The 23,129-nt window shown below is 24.2% G+C and overlaps 1 protein-coding gene across 2 annotated transcripts in view; it reads left to right on the top strand.

Moving 5' to 3' along the window:
* The window catches only part of LOC103574845 (band 4.1-like protein 4), a 97,135-nt gene that overhangs the window by 62,593 nt on the left and 11,413 nt on the right, over positions 1-23,129 (top strand). The window lies entirely within an intron of this gene.

Genomic DNA, 23,129 nt, shown 5'->3' on the forward strand with positions numbered 1-23,129 from the left:
ATTCTAAAATCAACTAGGCTCCAAAGTTTCATAAGCCGCGTCGAATGCCACCTCAACCATCAAAATCGGTTTATTCGTTCAAGAGAAATCGTTAACAACAGAATTAGAGAAAATTATTTTTTAGTTTTTTTGAAATTTCTCAAAATGCCTCAATAAATCAATTTCAAAATTTGATTAGATCTAGAACTCAATAAAATTTGTCGAGTGCCATCTTAACCGTCTCAATCGGTCAATACGTTTTAAAGATATCGTTGGAGAAAAAATGGTGAAAAACGGTTTTTTTCGAAATTAACAGCGTACCAAAGTATTTTCGAGCTCGAAGAGCTCAAAAACGTATTCACAACAATTTGTCCGAGCTCGAGAATCACGAAAACAGCGGTAAGTTTTAGGGCTGGCCCGTAGGATCAACCGATAAACCAATTTTTTTCTGTTAGTTCTATGGAGAAAACACTCACGAGCTTTTTTGTAGAGAATTTAATATTATACAAGACTATGTACTTTGATTTATGAAAAAAAAAAAAAATTTTTAAACTTTTATTTTTAAAAAACAAAAAAAAATTATTTTAGATGCAATTTAAATGGGAAAATGAATATTCGTTGAGCTCTTAGTAGAATTGAAATGTCGAGCTGCTCTAGTGGGAGGATTTTTTTTTATACCTAAGACTAACTTTTGGGACCATAAGAAAAAAGATTTTTAACTTCCCGCTTAGAAAATCGATGATTTTCAAAAATTTCGGGAAGTTATTGTTTTCACCCCGGTTTCTAGAAAATCGAGTTTTCATCAGATGTCGACGTTTTGAGGTCCTAGGAAGCTATTCTGACTATTTCCAGAATGATGTCCGAGTGTCTATGTATGTATGTGTGTGAATGGTCTATAACTTTTTAACTAATGAATCGATTTGGATGTTTAAGGCGGCAATCGAAGGAGCTTGTTGGCCATCAACTTTCCTGGAAATTTCAGATCATTTGATTAAGTAGAGTCGAAAATATTGGCGAATTACGAAAAAAAAAAAATTTTTTTTTTTAGTTTTTTTTGATTTCTCAGAAACGAATTACACGATGAACGCCAAATTCTAATCAGCTCTAGAATTCAATAAAACGCGCCTATTGCTACCTGAAACGGCAAAATCGGTTAATTAGTTCAAAAGATATTAGCGTTGAAAAGTTGAAAAAATAACATTCTATGTTATTTTTTCCAGATAAATCAAAATGTACTGTACTAAAATGTGTCTAAAATCTTACAAACTTTTCCTCTTTATGGTCTCTTTTGATCATCATATAATGCCATCAAACTTGTTCTTTAGTTTAAACCATATTATCAACGAAAAAATAAAAAAAAATACAGTTTTTAATGGATTTCTCGGATATTTCATATATTATTGCTCTGACCTAAGCCAAAACTCATTTTAATCTTGATTTCGATCACTGACATTGATTTCTGCCTCAATACATTTATTTTATTAAACATAATCGGAAATTAAAATTTAAAAACCGCTTGTTCATTAATGATTTTCAATTCTTAAACTTTTAAACTTTGGCATAAAGCGTAACTTGTTAGAGTTTGAAAAGCTCATAAAAAAACGATCGCATGCAATAAGATTTTCGAGCTCGAAAATATAGTCACGTTAATAGTTTTCGAGCTCCTTGAGCTTGAAAACAGCGGGAAGTTTTAGGGCTGGCCCGCAGGGCCAACCGACGCCCGGATTTTTTTTTAAATACCCTGATATATATATATAAAAAAAATGAAAAAAAAAAGATTAAAGCAAAAAAAGAAAAGAATGTCACATCTTGGAAGTTTCTACTTATACTTATCAACTATAAGATTCAAAGTCTCTTAGTAAATAGAGATACGGCAATGTTTGCGTCTCATAGCGCATCAAAAGATACAGACTGAATAGTGTCCCGTTGCATCGTTTGGAACTGGTTGGTAAAACTTGCTGGATTATTCGCAATGCAATCTCAAAGATTTTAAACTTTACTGAAAAGAAATAGAGAAATAAAAAATGTACTAAATTGTACATAGAAAAAAAAAGTTTCTTGGCGAAAAAAATTTTTACTCGTCTCAAGAAAATTTTTACTTGCCCTAAGAAATTTTTGCATTATAAAGAGAAAATGAAAATTTTCTCGGGGCATGAAAACATTTTGTTGTGTCGAGAAATTTTTTCTAATACTAAGAAAATTTTTGTTTCTACTTCATAATGTAAAATTTTTCTTGCGCCTTTTCAGCGCATCTGTAACAGAAAATTTGAATTTTCGCCACCGTTTTTGAAGCAAGATAGACATTTGCGCATATTTGTTTCATTAATTATTAAATGTTTAAATTCTTCTCCTGCTTAGGGAAATTAGTATATGACACACCAAAGGAGGAAAGTAGGACATTCCAACCCGCGCGTACACAGTTGAAAATTTTATGTTCTTGTGTATAAAAATTCAATGGTTGAATATTTTGTGTTAATTATTTGACACCGTCGAGTGTAAATTTAACTAAAGTTGAATGTGTTATCTGAGGTTAACAAGTTTTTTGTGTTAATAAATTTATGAGTAATCAATACAACACATTTTTTGTGTTAACTCAAATTTAACACAAAACGGTTGACTGAATTCCGAGAGTTTATATGGTGTGAGGCAAAGATTTATTAAATATTATTTTTTTTAGCTTAACGTAAAAAAATGTTATATATTATATAGACAGCATTTAATTTGCGTAGATACTAATACAAACATTGTGTTAATCAAATTCCATAACATACTGAAAGAGTAAAATCAACACAAAGTTTGTGTTGTTTGTCAGAGGACGCTCACTCTTCTCGCGTGAGTTGTCTAGAAGTGCAACAAAAATTTGCTTGTTAATCGAATAGTTTTGAATTATTCAATTCGTGTCTGTGAATTCTAGAATAAAAAAGATTTTCACTACTATGTCAAGTAAATATATATTAATTTATTTAAATTATTCAATTTTTATGTCACATCATACTCTTTAAACCTGAAATAGTGAATTATCACTAATTCACAGTGTATATTCACTATTTGCCACAGCTAAAAGTCGGCCACTTGGAATTAGTGCATATACAGTCATTTACCCAGTGAATTGATGCTCTTATGAAAACAATGAAATTCGCTTTAATTATTAGTACTAAATAGTTCTAATGATAATTATTTATTAAAAAGTAATGGTTTAAATCTATTATGTAAAAAGTAAAATTTTCACTATTTATACATAAAATTCACTTTTTTTCAGTGAATTAGTTGATCACTAGGAAAAACAGTGAAAATTTAACTATTTCAAATTTAGAGAGTATCCCAGTAAACATATTGACGTGAATTCGACATCAGAGTGATTTTACGCTATGTCATAATTTACGTAAGATATAAGTCACGAATGAGTCAGGTGTGATTCATTATTTCACACTTTTTTTACGTAAGATTATGATGTAAGACTAATGACGTATACGTGACGTAAATGTGATGTCTGTGTGACATTCCATGACGTCAGTATGGCATATGGGTGATGTCAAAATCATCAATCCGGAAAAAATATTTTTGAAAAAAAAAAAATAAATAAAATTAAATACCGAATTTTTGATTTGATTACTACCGCGCAAACGCATTACAAATTCAGAAACACGAATTGATGGCAGTAAATGATGAAATAATCCTGGACATCTGCTGGGTTCGGACACAGCACCTCTTGGCTGGTAGTCCTGAACGTTGATCACTGGTCCACATCACGAGAGTTCAAGTCTTGTGCTTAATTGAAGTATTTAGAGTGAAATGCCGGTAAAGACAGAGTTCATAAATTTTCGTGATGGAATTTTACAAAATTTAAAAAAACTCCATGAAGTTATATGAAATTTTACAAAAACAATATTTGTCGGCCTTGATGATAATTATAAAAAATTATATAAAAATTTATTAAGTTTCTTCAAATTTTTTAATTTTCTGTTGTGATGTGAAATTTAAAAAATCTTATATAAAATTTTGTGAAACATTAAATAATTCCACAAAATTTTATGAAATTCAATCGATTTAAAAATTGCAATACTACACTTAATCTAAAACGTCTGAAATCTATTATCAAGTTTATCGATTACTTTGGCCCCAAAAATGTTCGATATTTAGTTGTTATTTTTGCACATTTACACATTTTTGAAAATTCATTCTATGATGGTTTTATTTTAATAAATAGATGATAAAAACACTATGACTCAGAAATTACATCAGCATTGCATAAAATACTGACTTGTCATTGATGTAAAGACATGATTTAAGGGTGACATCCATATTACGTATAACTGTGACTTTGCTATCCCTGATGAAAAACTCTGATTGAAACTGATTGAATCTGATTGAAACTCAATCAGAATTCTATCAGTTTCAATCAGAAACGAATTTTCAATCAGAAATGTTCGGGAGCGTTCGAGCGTCCTGATTGACTTTCTATCAGTTTCAATCAGATTCTATCAGAAAAAAATATTTAGTATTTTCTGATTGAAACTGATTGGATTTTTTTCTATCAGTTTCAATCAGGTTCAATCAGAAAAAAATAATTTTAATTTTCGATTATTTTCCGATTGAATCTGATTGAAACTGATAGAGAAAAATCCAATCAGTTTCAATCAGATTCAATAAGGAAATAATAATTTTTAAGAAATAATTTTCTGATTGAATCTGATTGAAACTGATTGGATTTTTCTCTATCAGTTTCAATCAGATTCAATAAGAAAATAATAATTTTTAAGAACTTATTTTCTGATTGAATCTGATTGAAACTGATTGAATTTTTCTCTATCAGTTTCAATCAGATTCAATAAGGAAATAATAATTTTTAAAAAGTTATTTTCCGATTGAATCTGATAGAAACTGATTGAGAAAAATTCAATCAGATTCAATCAGAAAATAATAATTTTTAAAAAATTATTATTGTAATAAAAATTCGTATAACGACAATGTACAGAGAAATTGAGCTTCAATGTAATATTAAGCATCAAAATAATTTTTTTCTCTCTAAAGTAAGTATTTAATTTGTAGATAAAAATAAAAGTCAACGTCAGGGTTGAAATTATAACTTTTTTTTTATTGAACCTCAAAATTATTCGGTTGCATACAAATATCCCTGATTAAAAACTCCGATTGAATCTGATTGAAACTCAATCAGAATTCTATCAGTTTCAATCGGAAACGAATTGTCAATCAGAAATGTTCGGGAGCGTTTGCGGCCTCCGATTGAATTTCAATCAGATTCAATCGGAAAAAAATATTTTTTATTTTCTGATTGAATCCGATTGAAATATTTCAATCAGTTTCAATCAGATTTAATCGGAAAATAATAATTTTTTAAAAACTACTTTCCGATTGAAACCGATCAAAACTGATTGAGAAAAATTCAATCAGATTCAATCGGAAAATAATAATTTATTTCTCGATTTTATCCCGATTGATCAATTTTTTATTTCTCCGTGTAGAATGTTCTACTTGATTTTAAACTATCTTCCTGATGAGCTAGATATAGCTAAAGTCCTTAGTAAAAATGGATTTTTTTCTCAATATAAACAACAAAATTTTCTTGTATTGGCTAGAAAAAAAAAATTTCGTTTCAAACGAAGCGGATTCAATTAGAAAATAATAATTTATCTATCGATTATTTTCCGATTGAATCCGATTAAATCCGATAGAAAATTTTCAATCAGTTTTAATCAGATTCAATCAGAAAATAATAATTCATTTATCGAATATTTTCTGATTAAATTCGACAGACAATTTTCAATCAGTTTCAATCGGATTCAATCGGAAAATAACAATTCAGATAGTATTGATAATTATTAAAATTTGGGCAGATATGAATTTCATTTATCATTAATTCAGCAATTTTTAAAATATCCGAGTAGAGAATTTTATCTGTCTTTCCAATTTAATCAATTTTATAAAAAGTTAAAACAAGCATTTTTCAGGATTATATAAAAACTTTTTTTAAAAAACTGTATTGATTGAGTTTAAAACTATCACGAAAATAAAAGGAAACATCAATAAAAAATTATATATATATTAAGATAGTTAAAACAAAAAAATTTTTTTTTTTTTGGTATCCCAAAATTGACAGTCTACCTAAAAATAAAAATTTCGGTACCAATCCAAGCTCTTAATAATAATACTACAGTTTGCGTCAATCAATTTTTCTATTTTTTATTTAAATAACACGGGAAAAAAACTTTTTATTTTTTAGAATTTTCTAACTTACAAGCCAATCAACGAATTATTATGCACGATAGATATTTTTGTATAATAAATGTATTTTAAAATTACGTCATTATGATATACAATAATGACTTTATTACTACGTAACAATGTGATGTAAATTTGATGTCAAGCGTACGTAATACATAAGTCATAACTGTGACGTCATACAAGAGTCATACTTACATCAATCTGATGTCAAGTTTTTACATCATATTAAAGTCATGTAGAGGGTCAGATTGACATCAAATTTACGTAAGATGCCGTGACATTTCTATGACCTACGTATGACGTCAAAACAAGGGCATGTGTTCACTGGGTAGCCTTATAATGATTGAATTAATTATAATCATTCAACATAACCTATAGAATCATCATATTGCTTGAAAGTTTATCGTTTAGTATTCTTTTGTGAATTATTGTCCGTGACTTTTCTTTATTTAATTTTTAAAGAATATTTTGTGAAAAATGAGTAAGATAATTGTTATTGAAATTGTCCAATTTTTTTTCAAAAATAGGAAGTTTGCGGAAACAGAATATACTCTGTCATATTTCCAAGTTAAATCCAAGTTAAATATATGAGTTTAAAGGAACAAATGTCGTAATAACAGATTATTTTATGTGAAATTTTTTAATTTTGAATTAATGAATACTTTATTTTCTATAAATATTGGTTATCGTTATTTTGATCATCACTACCACTATTATTATTATTATTATTATTATTATTATTATTATTATTATTATTATTATTATTATTATTATTATTATTATTATTATTATTATTATTATTATTATTATTATTATTATTATTATTATTATTATTATTATTATTATTATTATTATTATTATTATTATTATTATTATTATTATTATTATTATTATTATTATTATTATTATTATTATTATTATTATTATTATTATTATTATTATTATTATTATTATTATTATTATTATTATTATTATTATTATTATTATTATTATTATTATTATTATTATTATTATTATTATTATTATTATTATTATTATTATTATTATTATTATTATTATTATTATTATTATTATTATTATTATTATTATTATTATTATTATTATTATTATTATTATTATTATTATTATTATTATTATTATTATTATTATTATTATTATTATTATTATTATTATTATTATTATTATTATTATTATTATTATTATTATTATTATTATTATTATTATTATTATTATTATTATTATTATTATTATTATTATTATTATTATTATTATTATTATTATTATTATTATTATTATTATTATTATTATTATTATTATTATTATTATTATTATTATTATTATTATTATTATTATTATTATTATTATTATTATTATTATTATTATTATTATTATTATTATTATTATTATTATTATTATTATTATTATTATTATTATTATTATTATTATTATTATTATTATTATTATTATTATTATTATTATTATTATTATTATTATTATTATTATTATTATTATTATTATTATTATTATTATTATTATTATTATTATTATTATTATTATTATTATTATTATTATTATTATTATTATTATTATTATTATTATTATTATTATTATTATTATTATTATTATTATTATTATTATTATTATTATTATTATTATTATTATTATTATTATTATTATTATTATTATTATTATTATTATTATTATTATTATTATTATTATTATTATTATTATTATTATTATTATTATTATTATTATTATTATTATTATTATTATTATTATTATTATTATTATTATTATTATTATTATTATTATTATTATTATTATTATTATTATTATTATTATTATTATTATTATTATTATTATTATTATTATTATTATTATTATTATTATTATTATTATTATTATTATTATTATTATTATTATTATTATTATTATTATTATTATTATTATTATTATTATTATTATTATTATTATTATTATTATTATTATTATTATTATTATTATTATTATTATTATTATTATTATTATTATTATTATTATTATTATTATTATTATTATTATTATTATTATTATTATTATTATTATTATTATTATTATTATTATTATTATTATTATTATTATTATTATTATTATTATTATTATTATTATTATTATTATTATTATTATTATTATTATTATTATTATTATTATTATTATTATTATTATTATTATTATTATTATTATTATTATTATTATTATTATTATTATTATTATTATTATTATTATTATTATTATTATTATTATTATTATTATTATTATTATTATTATTATTATTATTATTATTATTATTATTATTATTATTATTATTATTATTATTATTATTATTATTATTATTATTATTATTATTATTATTATTATTATTATTATTATTATTATTATTATTATTATTATTATTATTATTATTATTATTATTATTATTATTATTATTATTATTATTATTATTATTATTATTATTATTATTATTATTATTATTATTATTATTATTATTATTATTATTATTATTATTATTATTATTATTATTATTATTATTATTATTATTATTATTATTATTATTATTATTATTATTATTATTATTATTATTATTATTATTATTATTATTATTATTATTATTATTATTATTATTATTATTATTATTATTATTATTATTATTATTATTATTATTATTATTATTATTATTATTATTATTATTATTATTATTATTATTATTATTATTATTATTATTATTATTATTATTATTATTATTATTATTATTATTATTATTATTATTATTATTATTATTATTATTATTATTATTATTATTATTATTATTATTATTATTATTATTATTATTATTATTATTATTATTATTATTATTATTATTATTATTATTATTATTATTATTATTATTATTATTATTATTATTATTATTATTATTATTATTATTATTATTATTATTATTATTATTATTATTATTATTATTATTATTATTATTATTATTATTATTATTATTATTATTATTATTATTATTATTATTATTATTATTATTATTATTATTATTATTATTATTATTATTATTATTATTATTATTATTATTATTATTATTATTATTATTATTATTATTATTATTATTATTATTATTATTATTATTATTATTATTATTATTATTATTATTATTATTATTATTATTATTATTATTATTATTATTATTATTATTATTATTATTATTATTATTATTATTATTATTATTATTATTATTATTATTATTATTATTATTATTATTATTATTATTATTATTATTATTATTATTATTATTATTATTATTATTATTATTATTATTATTATTATTATTATTATTATTATTATTATTATTATTATTATTATTATTATTATTATTATTATTATTATTATTATTATTATTATTATTATTATTATTATTATTATTATTATTATTATTATTATTATTATTATTATTATTATTATTATTATTATTATTATTATTATTATTATTATTATTATTATTATTATTATTATTATTATTATTATTATTATTATTATTATTATTATTATTATTATTATTATTATTATTATTATTATTATTATTATTATTATTATTATTATTATTATTATTATTATTATTATTATTATTATTATTATTATTATTATTATTATTATTATTATTATTATTATTATTATTATTATTATTATTATTATTATTATTATTATTATTATTATTATTATTATTATTATTATTATTATTATTATTATTATTATTATTATTATTATTATTATTATTATTATTATTATTATTATTATTATTATTATTATTATTATTATTATTATTATTATTATTATTATTATTATTATTATTATTATTATTATTATTATTATTATTATTATTATTATTATTATTATTATTATTATTATTATTATTATTATTATTATTATTATTATTATTATTATTATTATTATTATTATTATTATTATTATTATTATTATTATTATTATTATTATTATTATTATTATTATTATTATTATTATTATTATTATTATTATTATTATTATTATTATTATTATTATTATTATTATTATTATTATTATTATTATTATTATTATTATTATTATTATTATTATTATTATTATTATTATTATTATTATTATTATTATTATTATTATTATTATTATTATTATTATTATTATTATTATTATTATTATTATTATTATTATTATTATTATTATTATTATTATTATTATTATTATTTTAAGGAAGTACAATTTATAGAATTTCTATAATAACATTTTAAGAATTAATTTATGTTATATTAATATTTCAATTATGTAAGTCAACTTTTCATTCTTTAACACTGATACAATGTAACTTTAACATAGTTATTGAGTTAAACTCAATGCTAGACGTTTGTTACATTGACATTCAATTTAAGTCAAAATAATTAATTATTTGCGTTGAATTTTTTAACTAAATACTTGAGTTCATTTGACATGTGGTAGTTTGTTAAACCTATGTTTAAAAAAATGTAGATTTAACATACTTTTTAAGTTAAATTTAAAACAACAAGTTTGTTGGGCTTACACAAAAAAAAATTTTAAATTTACAAAATTTTTGTGTTAATTTATTCAACACTAAGCTTGTGTTATTGTTTGACACAAGTGTAATGTGTTAAATTAACACAAAAAATCGAGTGGATGGTTTGGGACATGTGATTTGTGTTAAATTCAACACAAATTTTTCAATTATATATAATTGCCTACTCGAGCCAAAGGTGAGGGTGGCAAACACGCGGATTGGGATGTCCTTTCTTCCTCCGTGGTGTGTATAAACTTTTTCACCAAATCTGCACCTGGAAGTTCAAATTTTTGCCTCTGTTTTGGATAACGATGGCGCATGCGCTAATTTTTATCATTTGTTTTCTCATATAAGAACAGAACGATTTTCTTCCCTATTAACAGAGCAGGAATTTTAACTTTCGGTGTAGATATAATGAAAAGAAAGTTGCAGTTTTCTCTTATGGGAAGGGAAAATAAATTTATACATACGCTAACCTGGCTGCAAAGAATGACAAAAATTAGAATTTTTGCGTAAAAATTTCCTGAAAAAAGTATATTCTTACTACGAATGAACGTAGGGCATCTCAATCTGCGTGTTTGTCATCTTTGCTTTTGGTTTAAGTAGATAAATTATACACTAGCGTTGGAATGTGTTATTCCTCTATTGGTTTCCACTTATTAAGTTTTTTGTATTATAAGATTAATGATTAATCTCAAATATTTTTTATAGGTTCAATTTTTATTTCGTTGACATAATGACATATATCTAATTCATTTTAACGATATGAACTGTAGAGTCAATGATTATTTTCTATTTAACTTATTCTGATTACGTACATATTTTTATCTCTATCGATTATTTAGTCTTGATTTCGATTTTATCAATAAGGGGGCATCCATTAATTACGTGAGCTATTTTTCGATCAGTTTAGATTCCCCCCCCCCTCTTAGGTGAGATTTAGTGATATTTGCCTGGACCCCCCCCACCCTTACGTGAGATTGATGCTAAAAATATTTTAAAGTAAATTTATTTTTACTATTCGGGAAAATAATAAACCGTTCAGGTAGGGGTGGAAAGGGGGCAAAAGTAGGGCAGGAAAAACGGGGTACCCTCAAAATTTTATAAACAAAAAAAATTTTTTCTTTTCGTCTAGTTACTATAGATCCGATATATTCGAACATTTTTACCCCACGCATGACGCCTGGAGCAAAATGGACCAGTCAAAAATTATGAAAAAATGATCCTTTCAAATTTTTACGTCAAATTAAAAAAAATTTAATATATTTCCGCATTTTTAGCCTTACCCATAACACCTGGGCAAAATGGACCAGCCGAAAATTATGAAAAAATTTAATTTAATGAAATTTGATCAACTTTCAGAAATTTTTTCTTTTTCAACTTTTTTTAAGGGTACCCTATTTTGCCCGCCAAAAGTAAAAATTTTTTTTCTTAACGGCAGCTAAAAATTTTGTCTATTTACCTTGAATATCATTAAAAACTAAAAGATTTAGCGTCTTTTAGTCCTCAAAAACTTAGTATTTTCTTAGGTACCCCGTTTTGCCCCCCCCCCCTCCAGCCCCTATACTATAGTTATTTTATTTAAATTATATAAAATTCAAAGCAAAAAAAAAAATCTGGGCGTCCCCTCGCGGTTTTGGAAATACCGAAATAATACCGGAATTGTACGGTATAAATATCGCATAAATATGGTATTACTCGAGTTATTTTGGCCAGTTTTTTTGCCGTATTATTGCCAAAAATTTACGAAATAAATTCAGAATATTTACGGTAATAAATCAGAAAAAATACGGTATTTTCACAGCATTAAAACCGTAATTATACAGCATATTTATAGTATATTTTCGGCATTTCTGCAGCATCTAACCGTTCTACCCAGAAAAAAATTGATATATAATCGTATAAAATTTTATGTAGTTATATCTAATTTTATATAATTATATATAACCTTATAAAATTATATGCAATAACTGTCATGAAAAAAAAAAAATAAATAAAAACACCAGTTAACTCGTGGACTCGATCCCGAGACCTATTTGTTCAAAGTCTGATCTGGTAGCCGTTATGCCAAATCACTTACTTGATATATGTTACTAATTGTATTCACATGGATACAAACAAACTTAAGAAAATTGAAAACATCAATTTTCACAGATAGTTATTTTCACTTACATGTTTTTGTTTGAGTAAGAATTGTGTGAACCAATAAAATAAAATAAAAAATATTACATTTTGCACACTTTCGATGATTTTAAATGCAGAAGCGAACAAAAAATAAAACCATATTTTTTACAATTTTCTATTTCATCAGCGTAAATCTGGCAAAATTGCAGGATACTGACAGTATTATTATCACAAAAACAACGATTTCATTATTGTAACATTATCGTATAATAGTTTTTATACAGCATTTTATTGGTAAAAGTTCGGCATTTTTACAATTTTTTTATAGCATTTTTTTGGTAAAAGTTCGGTATTGTTATAGTTTTTTCGCAGCATTTTTTCAGTAAAAGTTCAGCATTTTTATAGTAATATTACTGTAGTAATCTGGTAACTCTACAGCATAAGTACAGAAAGTATATGGCATAACTACAGGAAAAAAACTGGCCAATATAATCATATTAATACCAAATTATTACGGTAAATTTACGGCATGTGCATGAATGCCGGAAATATACGGCATTTTTACGGCATTCTCAAAACCGCGAGGGTTGGTTGACCCTGCGGGCTAGCCCCAAAACTTCCCGCTGTTTTCGACCTCAAAGAACTCGAAAACACTAGTGTAGATATATTTTCGAGCTCTTCGAGCTTGAAAATGCTATCACATGCAATTGTTTTTTTACGATCTTTTCAAGCTCTAACAAGTTACCTGTTATACTGAAGTTTGAAAATTTAAGAATCGAAAATCATCAATGAAGCGGTTTTTAAAATTTAGTTCCTAATTATGTTCAGTAAAATAAGTGTATTGAGGCAGAAATCAATGTCAGGGATCAAAATCAAGATTTAAATAAGTTTTGACTCATGTAAGAAACAATAAAATATGAAATATCCGATAAAAATATTAAAAACTACGTTTTATCGATTTTTTGTTGATAATATGATTTAAACTAAAAACCAAGTTCGATGACATTATATGATCAAAAGAAACCATAAAAAAGATGAGTTCGTATGATATCAGGCACATTTTAGTACGTTATATTATGATTTATCCGGAAAAAATAACATAAAATGTTATTTTTTAAACTTTTCAACGCCGATATCTTTTGAACTAATCAATCGATTTTGATAGTTGACGTGGCAATCGGCGTGTTTTATTGAATTCTAGAGCTGATTAAAATTTGAAATCGATCGCGTCAGTCGTTTCGAAAATATTTAGAAAAAACCGTTTTTTACCATTTCTTTTTCCCGCGATAACTCTCGAACGAATTATCCGATTTTGATGTTCGAGGTTGCAATCGACGCGTTTTATTGAGTACTAGAGCTGATTACATTTTGAAGTCAATCGTATAAGTCATTTTTGAGAAATCAATAAAAAACTAAAAAAAAATTTTTTTTTTTTTTCGTAATTCACAAATATTTTCGAGTCTATTCGATCAAATAATCTGAAATTTTCAGGAAAATTGATGGCCAACAAGCTCTTTCGATTGCCACCTCAACCATCCAAATCGATTCATTAGTTCAAAAGTTACAAAGAGTTTACATACATACACACACACACACACACACACACACACACACACACACACACACACACACACACACACACACACACACACACACACACACACACGCACGCGTCATTCTGAAAATAGTCAGAATAGCTTCCTAGGACCTCAAAACGTCGACATCTGATGAAAACTCGATTTTCGAAAATCAGGGTGAAAACAATAACTTCCCGAAATTTTTGAAAATCGTCGATTTTCTTTGCGGGAAGTTAAAAAAAACAGATAAAAACAACACTTTTTTAAAATTTCCACTCAAACCATGGAGACTCGTGTACTTCTTCGATTGAAATAATTTATAATTAATAGCCATACGATTTATATTTTATATAATAATGTTAATAAATACTAATTAATAGCCATGAGATTTACTTGAGCGGGCAAAATAAACACTAAAAATAACTTTTATTTAATATCTGTAATATTTTATATTTTATGAAGTTGAGGTGAGATTGTCGATTATCCCCCCTTCGGTTTAAATGAGATTTGGTGAGGTTTCATTGGACCCCTTCCCCCCCATTCTGAGCTCACGTAATTAATGGATGTCCCCTAAAGTAATAAGATAGAAATTTAATTTTAGCTATTTTAATGAATAAATGAAATTAAAAGTATCATTTTTTTAAAGAAAACAGTAATGAAGAAAAAATTTCATATGAAAGTAACTTATTTAAATAATGAGATACACGATTTATAATAATGTATACAATAATTATCAATAAGCAATACTCTTTGCTGTCGATAATTCATTCTGTTAATACTATTTTTATGAATAAGTTTAGCAAAAAAAATATTACGATTTGTTTTAAATAGATATTATTTGAAATATATCATAATTATTTAAAATTACATCATTAAGATTGCCATAAAAATAATTAATCTGAAGAATACGTGCAATCCAATTAGTTTTCGTTTGTGATATTCAGAAATTTAATTAATAAAAAAAAAAAAAAAAGGAAAGAAACATTCATAAATATAGATAATAGGGTGGCCACAAACCTGGAAAACCGGGAATATCGGGAATTATCAGGGAATTTTATGCAACCGGGAAATATCATGGAAATGTCAGGGAATTTCGAAAAGTATCCGGGAATTAAATTGTGACAGTTCAAAATTTTAAAAATTTTCAATAATAGACTAGTTATAAAAATTAATAGATATTAAAAAAATTTCAAATTTTAAAGTGATTTTGAACAGGTTGTAACTCGAAGGAAGTTGGTCGTATGCCAAAAACAAAAAAGGCAAATTGTAGCTTCAAGTGTCTAGTTTTGTGATCTGTTCTTTAAATTTTTTTATTATACGCGGTTCCGGAGTAATCCTAAGAAAACTATCGAAAAATAAATTTACCAAATTTTTGCTCGTCTTAAAAACGGTCTTCGAGCTTCATCAAATTTTTTTCGATAATTCTAATTGATTTTTGATTGCTCCAGAACCGTGCATAATAAAAAAATTTTAAGACCAGATCAGAAAACTAGACACTTGAAGCTATAGTTTGACTTTTTGCTTTTGTTGTACGACCATTTTCCTTCGAGTTACAACCTGTTGAAAATTACTGAAAAATTTGAAATTTTTTTAGTATCCCTTTGTAAAATGAGCGAATAAACTAATTGGATCTGGTTTAGGCGAGGTGAATTAAACAATTAAAAATTACATAGATTTTATCACAAAATAAATTATAGATTTATTTACACTTATTTACACTTAAAAATTATGAGAACTTATAGTCAAGCGAATGCAACTAGAAATTAATACGCGATAGCGAATGCAAACTCACAGTTATTTTATTCACGTATAAATTGACACGTGGTCAGTAGCGGTTAAGTCAGCAATAATTAATTAACAATTAATTATTAGCGAAAGAACAATTTATTTATTCTCAATAAATAGCAGCGTTGATATACTGTCTAAATATTGAGGATAATTTAGCCTAGCGATTTAGTTATAATTTCACACAAGTTAATTACTGAAGCGGTTCAAGCACGAGGTTGCAAGTAGCAAAGACACGTTGTAGAAACTCTGAGCGAAGCGGTTAGACAGATAGTTGTAGAATGAATAATGGTAGCGTCGTTGAATCGTCGAGAAGCTTGGTGTCGACGTGGCAGCTTTGCTGCATATAACGAATTTTCCTATTAGCTTAAAAGCGCGCCAACAGGTATCAGTTGATAGCGAACTATCTCATAGGCTGACCAATATAAAACGAATTTTGTGATTGGTCAGCTTGTAGCGGGTTCTCAGGACGTCTTGACACGATCCTGAGTTAGAAATTGTATGTGCCGGGCCCAAATAGCGAGTGACCCGGCACTATTCTGACCTTCAGTCAGTAGCGAGCTCGGCTTCTCCCGAACCGAGCGGAAATGCACGAAGCTTGATTTAAATTAATCAAGCTCGTGACTGAACACCCTTAATTTTTGTAACCAGTGTATTTTGAATTTATTTAAATCATAAAATTTCTCATTAAATGTTTTAACTTATACATTTTTAACATCAAATAATCAAAAGTAGGCAGTATTAATTTATTTTATTGCCATTTTTTATAATTTCTCACATAATTTAATTATCAAATTTAATTATTGAAAATGAAAATATAATAAAAACTTTGAGTATCTATATAATACAAATAAAATTTCTAAATCAGGGAAAAATGTGAAAAACTTTACTGGAAAACCGGGAAATATCAGGGAATTTTGAAATCATAATGGTATAGGAACTGTAGCCATACTATTATAGGGATGGTTCCTATACATTATGGGAACCATCCGTATATTAGTCTGGGTACGATTCCCATACCATTATGGGAACCATTTCCATAATGGTATGGGAATAGTTCCTATAATGTTATGGGAACCATTCCCATAACATTATAGGAATGATTCCCATAATGATATAGGAAATATTCCAATTGCATTATGGGAACCATTCCTATAATATTATGGGAATCGTTCCCATACTATTATGGGAACCATTCCTATAATGTTATATGAATTGTTGCTATAATTTATGGGAATGGATCGTATAATATATAGAAATAGTTCCTATATATTATGGGAATGATTCCCATAATATTATAGGAAGTCTTCCTATAAGTTATAGAAACCATTCCTATAATTATAGTGACCATTCCCATAATGGTATGAGTAGCATTCCCATAATTATAGGAACTATTTCTATAATTATGGGAAACATTCCTATAACAATAGGAACTGCTTCCATAATTTATGGTCGTAATTCCTATACTGGAATAGGAAAGAATTTCACATAATTATGGGAACCATCCCAATAATTTTCTTTCCATGTATTCATAATTTTCATCTTACCTATATGTTGTGAACTTTTTTTGGTTAGAAAATAATAAAAATTTATTTTGATGAGATAGATACATTTTCACACGAAATCACTTAAAATTATTACACTAATTGTTGATGAATCACTCATACTTTATTTTCGTATATCTTTTTTAAAAAATAAATAATTAAATTTAATTATTTGTTATTGCACTAGAATACATTTCACGCTGTTCACCTACTGCTGCTATGAAAATTACATGGACCCAATACTTGAACATGTAATACCATCTTGTTCAAGTTTTGGGTACCGCTTTGAACATTGGGAGGTATAGTTAGACGCTAAAATTTAATATAAAAACTTTAGTTTATGTCTTTGCAAAAAATATATAGTATTTAGAAAAGACTATTTCATTGGGTGGTACAATTTTGTTTACTTAAAATGATGATATGTCTTTTTTTTTACTGATTGTTCAGCTTACAGTATAGCATCTTTTTCATGCAAAAAATAGCATCTATCGGCTATTCTCGACATGGCAACTTTAAAGTTAAAAAATGTATAATTTTTTTTATTTATAATTGGAACAACTTACAGAAATCAATTACTGTACCATTAAATAATTATAACATGCGCATATTACTCATAATATATATACGGATTTTGTACAATAACAATTCTAAAAGTCTGTTCAACTACTGGTCCCATTTTCAGAAGTGTTCAAGTACTGGGTACTTTACCTTAACTATTATATACCGCGTTGTGCGTGTAAGCTGATACTTAATTGTCGAAACTGTACTGTTTCGAGTTTCGACTTCAGGGTCGATTCGTCGGTTCTCACTCCATTCTAATTAAATTTTCTACACTCAATTAACATGTATGTTTTTTTTAACTTCCCGCTAAGAAAATTGCAAATTTTCAAAAAAAGATAAGTTATTGGCATTTTGAGTATATCGACATTTTGAGGTCCTAGGAAGCTATTCGGACTATTTCCGGGTGGACGTCCGCGCGTGTGTGTGTGTGAATTTTTTTTTGTCCGGCAATATCTTTGGAACGAATCAACCGATTTGAACGTATTTGGTGGCAATCGAAAAGGCTCACAAAACTTAAAATTGATTAGATTTGGGGGTAGATCGGCAATGTAGTTTACGACTTATACGAAGAATGAAAATAAAAATTTATTTTTGTTTTTGGTTTTTTGCATATAACTTATAAACCACTTGCCCGATTTGCCTCAAAATATAATCAGTTTTAAGTCTTATTGAGCCCTTTCGATTGCCATCAAGAACGTTTAAATCAGTTCATTCGTTCCAAAGATACACGGAGAGAAATGTATGGTACTTATCGCCATACTCTTATTACAGTATTGCAGCAAGTACCATAAGTATGGCGTTATTCACCATATTGTATAGTACAGAAAATTTTGCGTAGCTTACATGTCTGTATAGCAGAATTGACCAGACAAGTGTGGGCTTGAGGCCCATACTACATTGAAGAAACGCCAACGCCACTAGGGCATTCCGCAATAGATCTTTGTACGGTAGTCAATACACTAAGGTAAATGTCCCAATACCGGAACGATTTGATAATCATTATATTATATTTCAACTTGTACGTGATGAAACTAAATAAAACTTTCTTTGTTTGAAACCTTAATCTTTCAGTTAAAAAATAAGATATAAAATAGATTTTAGAAAATAATTAAAATATGAAAAAAAAAAAATGTTAATTAGAGCAATAGTCTCGGATTCATGACTTTTTCATGTCTCTTAATGGTTTTGCTAAGAAATCAGTCAATGGTCTTAAGCTTTTAGAAAATGCATAGAATTACTTTTCAATAATTTTTTTTTTGTACATGCATCTTGAATGATATAAATTCAAGAAAACATATTAAAAATATGAAAAAAATAGTATTATTATATTAATTTTACTGTTCGTCTATTGGTACACCAAAATGAACCCGTGCCCAGTACCGGAACAGCCAATCATATTAATGTTATCGATAGACATTAACGGTGAGTTTTATTGAGTGGCTAAATCAAGTACAATATTAATTATTACTGGAGCCCTAATATTTAATGCAGTATGTATGATTGTTATAAAAAATAGATTAAGTATAGATAAACTCTAATTTAAATCAGAAAAAATGAATTTTTGTTTTTAGTTTTTTTTTTTTAATTATTTTTCTAGTATAACCTCAAATGATTTATTTTGTTTCTATTCTTTAGTTCAAAATATTTATTTTCATTGAATATTCAATCATTCTTAAATTTTAAATACATTTTACATTAAGGGTGTGATATAGCAGACATCAGACAAATTTAAAATTATTAATAAATCGAGTAAATAATTAATAATATAAAATTTTAAAAAATGCAAATTCAAAAAATTTTGAAATTAATAGTGCTTTTTTTGTAAATATTGCTTTTTTAATTATTTATCTTATTTATTTATAATTTTAAAGTTCTCTGATGTCTGCTACATTCATACTCGTTTTACATTAATATTATTTAATAATTATTAATATTTTCACCATGAATAAATGCAAAAAATAACTTATTTTATTTACTGTTCCGGTATTAGAACAACCGAATTCCCGTATTGGGACAAGGCTATTTCAGCGTTCCGGTATTGGGTCTTTTGGGTGTCATAGAAAAAAAAATTTTTTTTATATTAAATTAAAAAAAATGAACTAATTTGATTATTTTTGAATTGGTAAATGTCTATTCTATATGATGTAATAAATTATTTTGGTTTATAATTTATTTGAATATTTTTAAAACGATAAAAATCAGTCATATACCCTTCGTCGTTCCGGTATTGGGTCATTTACCTTATCGGATTACTACCCATACCTCATAGATGTAGCGGCTATTCTCCGTCGATAAATAGATGAAAATTTATTTATGTAAACAAGTGTATGTATCATTATGTATGTTAGGAAATAATAGTTATTTAAAATATATGTGAATTGTTAGTTGTGTTTTTTTAAACCATTCATTCATAAACCAAAAATTTACAAAAAATAATATATGTTAAAATATAAAAAAATATATTTTTCATATAAAAAAATGTATTAAAAATACATAAAAAATAGATAAATATGTATGAAAATATATTTTAAATAGCTAACTTTTGGCCGATTTTCGTATATATTTTAAATATATTAAAAATATATCTTAAAGTATATGTACTTTATGCATAAAAATTATAGTTATGAAAATATAAAAAACATATATCGAAATACATTTTTTTATATAAATTTTATATATTTTTTTTCCTAGGTTGTTGGTAACTACAAAAATATAATTTTTATATATATTTTCAACATTTCCATAGTTTTATTTTTTTATATTTCAAATATATTGTTAATATATTTTTTATATATTTTTATGTATGTATTTTTAATATATTCTAAGATAAATTCTTAACATATTTAAAATATTTAAAAAATATATGAAAATCGGCCAAAGGTTAGCTATTTAAGATATATTTTTTATATGTTTATATATTTTTAATACATTTTTTTTTGTATGAAAAGTATATTTTTTTTATAAATTTCTTTCATGGGGGATATAACCTATTTTTTGAATCAAATAAACTTTGGTAATACTACAATATTAGTATAAGTAATTTCACAACATTGAATAGCGTTATCTACCAGAAGCATTGTGGATACCGCCAAGCAGTATAGGCTTGACGCCCATACTGACATCGGCTCATCTGCAATGACTATCGTGAATGTTACCATTCCCGTGATGGTCAAATCATCTATACTTACAATTTTTATGCGAATGAAAAAATCCTTGCTACCACACAGTATGCTCCAAACGACCATACAGCATAGTAGCATCCGCGAAGAATTTCTCTCCGTGTATCGTCGAACAAAAATTATAATTTTTCAGTAAATGTATGTTTTACCGGCCTAACAAATTTTTGAGCTCAAAGAGCTCAAAAATCCACAAGTAATAATGTTTCCAAGCTCCCTGAGCTCGGAAACAGCGGGAAGTTTTGGGGCTAGTCCGCAGGGTCAGGCGGTTTTCAGATTTTTATTTCTTTAACGAATCATCAACAAATATATATACTATACAATTGCTGTTAATTATTACAAGTTACTTTGTACTGTCGTCAAAGTAAAAAATTAACTTTTACTTTTTATTACACTGAACTTTATCGAACTGAACGATTTAAATATTAATGATCCCAAAAAAGAATAGGTTTCTTTAAGAGGGACCACTAGTGTGACCGTCTGAAAAAAAGATGATTTTTGGGAATTTTTTTAAAGAAAACTATACTGCTTGGAATGTTTTAATATTTTAAGGAAATATTTGTGGATATATAATGAATAGAAGATAACATTTTTGGACGAAAAAATTCAAAATTCAGCGAGTTATTCACAATATCTCAACGCTTCAAAAAAAAAGTCCCCCTACTGCTGCAGTGATAGCGATCTTCGCAGTGCATGAAATCAAAAAAACCAAAAAGTTTATTACACTAGAAGGTATTTCCTATAAATTAAATGGAATCAAAGGAGGATATTAATTAACGTAAAATGTTAAGACTTGTTAGTTTTATATTTAGAAAAAAACTTTTTCAAGTTTTTATATTAAATAATACATGTATTAGACTTTTTATTAGGTTAGTTTTCATGTTTATTGATTAATAAAACAATAAAATGAAAATATTATTTCAATTTCTATTAAATAAATTAGTATTCAATTTCATTTTTAATAATTAAATAAATAAACACTTAAGTAATTTTTTATAAATAAATAAACTAAATAAAAAAAAAACATTGATTTCTATGAAGACAAATTATTAAAATGTTTTAATTTTGAGCATTGATTATATAAAATATCGTAGACAACTAGTGACATCAAGTATAATACTCGATGGCACTAGTTATCTAAGGTACTATTCGAGAACTGCACTGAAAAAAAAATTTGTTATCTTACCAAAAGTCAAGATTACGCAGTTATTTGTTAAGACAACAAATCCATCTTGGTCAACACAACGAAGTAACATTTGTTATGGTAAGTTTAGTGAAGATGCTGTTATAACAAATGACATACGTTGAGCCAAATATTAAATTAGGTTTTACAAAGATTTCTTGACTCGAGAAAATTTTACTTCACCTGAGATATTATCGCGTCACGACATATTCTCTTGAGTCAAGAAAATCACTTCTTCAAGGCGCCCGGTTTTAACTATATTTAGACATATTGGTATACTTTTCAAAATAAATAGCGTTTAATATTTTAGCCATAATTTACAAACACAATTTATGTCCCAAATCCAAAAATCGTGAT

This window comes from Microplitis demolitor, chromosome 7 (genome assembly GCF_026212275.2).
Source record: "Microplitis demolitor isolate Queensland-Clemson2020A chromosome 7, iyMicDemo2.1a, whole genome shotgun sequence".
NCBI classification, from domain to species: domain Eukaryota; kingdom Metazoa; phylum Arthropoda; class Insecta; order Hymenoptera; family Braconidae; genus Microplitis; species Microplitis demolitor.